The 6,020-nt window shown below is 37.1% G+C and overlaps 1 pseudogene; it reads right to left on the bottom strand.

Moving 5' to 3' along the window:
• Positions 1–221: 221 nt before the first annotated feature.
• On the bottom strand, positions 222–877 carry LOC139994731 (uncharacterized; annotated as a pseudogene).
• Positions 878–6,020: the final 5,143 nt, after the last annotated feature.

Raw genomic sequence — 6,020 nt, 5'->3', positions numbered from 1 at the left:
AAAAGTGTAAAATTTTGTACCGCACCGGCATATCCATGAAAATGAAATACAGGAAATCATGAAACAATGCTGCATTGAAAAATAAGCCTATGCGCATATAGTTTTTGTAGCCACTATAAATTATATGAATAATATTGAGGTTCTTAGATGTATGAATAGAGGAACGCGTGGATAAATTGTAAAGTAGAAAATATATTTTAATACATTTAATACATATACATTTAATACATATTTAATAACGGAAGTTTTTGGTATTCAAAGAGACGATAATATATTCTTCACTTTCGTGCCAAAATTTCAAATGCATTCTTCATTACTCTTCTTGCTCGTGAGAGCCTATAATTAAGTAGACTTTTCTCATTGTTAATACCCGTCTGAGGAAAATGTCTCATTAAATGTCTGTGGTGGGAACGCTTTATAGTACGGTATATCCTCAATGGGTTCATCCGGTGCTATATACAGAGTTTTCTTTTTGGGTCTTGATAAAAATGTGCTATTACCAAGAATTCCATTGTTGTTAAATCTTCCTCTAGATATGACGTCGATAACTAAAAATTTTTATTTTATATTCAGTACTAATAACATGTATTATTGAAAATGTATGTTTATAATTTAAATAGTTACTCTCACACTTTGCTGATGCACGAATGGTAACGTGCTTGCCATCGATGGTATCAATGCAATTGTTAAATTGCCATCTGTTTGTGAAATCTCTGCTCACGTGTCTCCATTTCTGTTCCGTAATATCTGCTATGCAAAGTGACGACAGCTTTTGCCAGATTACTAGACAAACATCCTTAACTATTCGCCCAGCAGTACATATGCCAACTATGTAAATGTTAGCAATTGTCCGATAACTATTCCCAGTGAGCAGAAGTTAATATAATATTTAAACAAAATTTTTTAGAAAGAAAATAGCAAAAAAGAAGTGGATTAAATAGCGAGACGAGTTGCAGAAAGCATTAAGGAGGCAGAGGTCAACAATTGGACAGGAGTGGACAACCACCCAGTTGTGGAAATTCTAGGCCAGGATCGCTAAAAAACTCGTTTCGTACAATTCTCAGATTACCACTGACTTTCTCAGTTCGCTGTTACAACTCGAATGTTCCTCTGATCCAATTCGCTTCTTTTGTCGCCCCTCGATTCGTTAGGTGTCCGCGACCGTTGCCACGTACGCTTTCTTCCAACTATTTGGCGAAAGGACCGTAGGGATATCGATGGCTCATTAGACATGTCGGCCTTACGCTACGGTGATGTGCTTTGTATCGTGAAGCCGTCGGAACAAAGTCGGAAAGAAGTCATCGAGTGCCGCCACATAACTATACTTAGTACAAAATTGAGATCTACATCTGGCAATGTCAGTAGAAGGGCAAGACATTCAGGTAATCTCAGAGAAATAAAAGAAGCGGAAGTGATAACAGATTATAATAAAAGTATGGGTGATGTCGATGTGGCGAACCAATACACAACATCTTATTGTTTTCTACGTCGAACACTCAAGTTGTGGGGGAAATATTTCTTTTGGGGATTAGAAATCTCCTTAGTAAACGCATATATTTTATACGAAGAAAAAACTAAAAACCAAGGAACAAAACTTATATAGCTCACAGAAGATTTTAAGAAAAGATTTTGTCGATACTTACTCGTGATTCTCATTTTCCAAATATGAAATTCGGAAGGCCTGGAACATATGATAAACACGATCCTTTAGGTGGGAAGCCTTATTTCATTTTCATACATCCCAAAGGAAAACATTTTGTGAAACGTGCGAGATAAAACCAGTATTGCATCCTGGAAATTGTTTCAAGATATATCATACACTTAAAAATTACAAAATACAACAATAGCGTGAATAAAACTGGTATTTAAGTGAATTTGTTTCTGCCTTTATTTGTTTAAATTATCTTATTTTTTAGTTAAAGTAAATTTCAAATAAAACACTCAGTAGCGTTTGGAGCTGCTGGTTACGGAATTGAAATAAAATTCGAAGTGCAAAGGGTTAGAAAACGTTCAAACCTCTTTTGCTTTGCACATAGATACCAAGTATGTAAATATGAAACCGGAATTTTTGTATAGAAAATACACGTTTATTGTATGAAAATGATTAAAAATATTTTATTCGAAGTATTGCCCATCGCTAGCTATACATTTTTCCCATCTGTTTGGCAATTGGTGGATGTCACGCCAAAAAAACTGTCGCTCTTTTAAGGCAAACCAGTCATCGAGCCATTTTCGTACATTTTCGTAAGAAGTGAAGTGCTGGTCAGAAAGTGCGTGTCCCATCGATGCAAATAAATAGTAATCGGACGGAGCCAAGTCTGGTGAGTAAGCCGCATGCGAATGTATTTCCTAACTGAACGCTTCAATCGGTTCCTTGGCCGGTTTTGCTGTATGTGATGGTGCATTATCATGAAGCAAAATTACTTTGTGTTGCCTTTTTTGATATTCTGGTCGTTTTTCACGCAAAGCTTGATTCAAATCGATCATTTGTTGTCGGTAGCGCTCAGTATTAAGGGTTTCGCCATGTTTTAACAGCTCATAATAGATCATACCCTTCTGATCCCACCAAAAACAGAGCATTGTCTTCCGTCCATAGCGATTTGGTCTTGTAGTCGATGTCGGTGGATCGCCTGGAGCTACCCATGATCTTTTACGCTTAGGATTCTCAAAATATATCCACTTTTCATCGCCAGTCACAATTCGGTGGAGAAATGACTTTCTTTTGTATTTGGCGAGCAGCATTTCACAAGTGGTTTTTCGGTTTTCCTGCTGTCTTTCATTCAGTTCATATGGAACCCATTTTCCCACCTTCTGGATCTTTCCCATGGCTTTCAATCGTATGAAGACGGCTTCTCGTGTCACGTTTAATTGATCAGCGAGTTGTTGTTGTGTTTGTGCGTCATCCTCATCCAACAATGCTTGCAATTCTCTGTCTTGAAAATTTTTCGGTGGTCTTCCACGTTCTTCGTTGAATTTCGTCGAATTTTGTGCCTGGAAACAACGATTTGCGGACAGCATTGATTTTCTGTTACTATTTGAAGAAAACTGCTGCAGAATCGCATCGAATGCTTGTCGAAGTTTACGGTGAGCATGCTCTTGGTAAATCACAGTGCTTTGAGTGGTTTAAAAAATTCAGAAGTGGCAATTTTGACGTGAGGAACGAAGAACGTGGAAGACCACCGAAAAAGTTTCAAGACAGAGAATTGCAAGCATTGTTGGATAAGGATGACGCTCAAACGCAACAACAACTCGCTGATCAATTAAACGTGACACGAGAAGCCGTCTCCATACGTTTGAAAGCCATGGGAAAGATCCAGAAGGTGGGAAAATGGGTTCCATATGAACTGAATGAAAGACAGCAGGAAAACCGAAAAACCACTTGCGAAATGCTGCTCGACAGATACAAAAGAAAGTCATTTCTCCACCGAATTGTGATTGGCGATGAAAAGTGGATATATTTGGAGAATCCTAAGCGTAAAAGATCATGGGTAGCTCCAGGCGATCCACCGACATCGACTACAAGACCAAATCGCTATGGACGGAAAACAATGCTTTGTGTTTGGTGGGATCAGAAGGGTATAATCTATTATGAGCTGTTAAAACCTGGCGAAACCCTTAATACTGAGCGCTACCGACAACAAATGATCGATTTGAATCAAGCTTTGCGTGAAAAGCGACCAGAATATCAAAAAAGGCAACACAAAGTAATTTTGCTTCATGATAATGCACCATCATATACAGCAAAACCGGTCAAGGAAACGATTGAAGCGTTCAGTTGGGAAATACTTTCGCACGCGGCTTACTCACCAGACTGGGCTCCGTCCGATTACTATTTATTTGCATCGATGGGACACGCACTTTTTGACCAGCACTTCATTTCTTACGAAAATGTACGAAAATGGATCGATGACTGGTTTGCCTCAAAAGAGCGACAGTTTTTTTGGCGTGGCATCCACCAATTGCCAAACAGATGGGAAAAATGTATAGCTAGCGATGGGCAATACTTCGAATAAAATATTTTTAATCATTTTCATACAATAAACGTGTATTTTCTATACAAAAATTCCGGTTTCATATTTACATACCTTATACTGTGAATGATGCATCGACATCTGGCGATCATCTTGCCCGAAGAATGGGGTCTATGTATGGCGAGCTACGGGGCCGTTGGAACGGTTACTGTTAAGTGTCGATACGGCCAATTCTTTAAAGGAGAGCTATGTAACTCCATATCTCTGTTAGGTGGAACGTTCATCCCGTGACTCGGCTACGCTCGGCGTCCAGTTATCGTCTCGAGCCTAAGCTCATTATCTCAAGTCTAGAACAATTGTGTTTGGGTTATTTTGTAAATGCTACAGTATTGGGGTTTTCCAAGTAATTCCAATGGTACGGGGGGCCCCGTGTCCTTTCAGCCCCAATATATATATATATATGCAAATTAGGTTCCATTTTAACTTTGAGGTATCTCCAATATTGTAAATTGCCGTATCGTATCCGAACATTAAATTTGTGTTCGTTAATTCTTCAGGAAAGTTTCAATTAATTATCGAATAGTTGCAATTTCATTCGCTGCTTGTTAATAGTCTTTTATAATAAGGGATAATAAAATTAACCTCATGTACGGTACTGGGGCTAATTACGCGTAACAAGAGAAAATGTATATGGTGAGATAGAGTCACAAAAATCGTAAATGTGGTTTTCGCTTCTTGATTTTCGTTTCGCGACCTGTAATAAGGAAAATATAGACATTCCCGTAAAACTGTATAGTACTATTTGTTCAAGACTAACTGATTCAAGTATCATTTTTCCAGTTTAAACATCTTCGCTCGTCGAATGAATAATTGTCGTAGTTCGATTAGAAATACTCAATATCATATTATTACAAAAGTAAAAATCACATTTGAAACTGTTGCCATAAGTGCCCTCTTAAAGCATTTTAAAAATTATTCCACTCATATACTATACAGCATGACGAACAAAATAGGTGAATATGATATTTTGGAATCCAACAATGAGTGGAATAATTTTTAAAATGCTTTAATAATCTTCAAATGAAGTCTACGAATCTTCTACTTGAGTGTCAATACAAGATTTTAAATTTAATTGACATTCAATGGTAATTCCTGGAACGAGTCAGAGTATTTGTGCACACTGCTGTTTGTACTTTACACAAGTTTAATCGTAAAAATTGAACTTAGATTTGGAAAATTCTAAAATTAAAGCCCCGTCAATGTTAGTTTTGTTTTTGAAGTGATATTTGGGATTTGGACGCATCGGAATTTTCACATAGTTATATTTCGCAATGACAGTTTATTACGTGAAAGCTGATATGATATTGCGTGCACAAAAATCATTTGCAATGTGTCTCATTCAGTATGCTTTTATCAGTTAGTAGTCAGAATGCTTTCATCACTCTTTGTTGCTATCAACTTCATTACACCGTATTCGTTACACCGTATTCTAAATTCGAACATAGTATTAAATACATTTTTCGTCTAATTAGTAGAAATCATTACAGGAATCTCTAGAAATTTTTGGAACAAATTTCTAATGAATCCACGTTCCGTATATTTCGTTGCTTGCATACTACATCCTTTTTCACAGCAACTAGCATGAATTTTCAACAAATAAGTAGTGTAGTTAAAAATTCGATATGACGTTGTCATCATAACAGTTTGTATAACATTCTTTATATGAACAACTATTCATTGGCAATAGCGCGATGTGATGGTGCAAATGTCACATAAAAGACACAGTAAATCACGAGCGAAATTAATTAATCGATCTCCGGTTGTCTCTTCACGTCGCAGTTCGAACGTTTGACAAGTAAGGTGAGAAATTCGGGTTTTAGATAATTCTACGTAAAATTTATTAAATGAATCCATCAGAGTAACGGTTCAGAATTTTATTTGGCAAGGTTTATATACTATGGTTTGGTCTGGTTGCTATCCTGTTGCTATCTGGTTCGATGCCTGTGGCATGCAAGATGTTTTGTTACACGTGGTTATTCCATTACTGTT

Source organism: Bombus fervidus, chromosome 15 (assembly GCF_041682495.2).
Source record: "Bombus fervidus isolate BK054 chromosome 15, iyBomFerv1, whole genome shotgun sequence".
NCBI lineage: Eukaryota > Metazoa > Arthropoda > Insecta > Hymenoptera > Apidae > Bombus > Bombus fervidus.
Note: the sequence above shows the minus strand (reverse complement) of the source record. Positions and strands in the feature narration are given on the sequence as shown.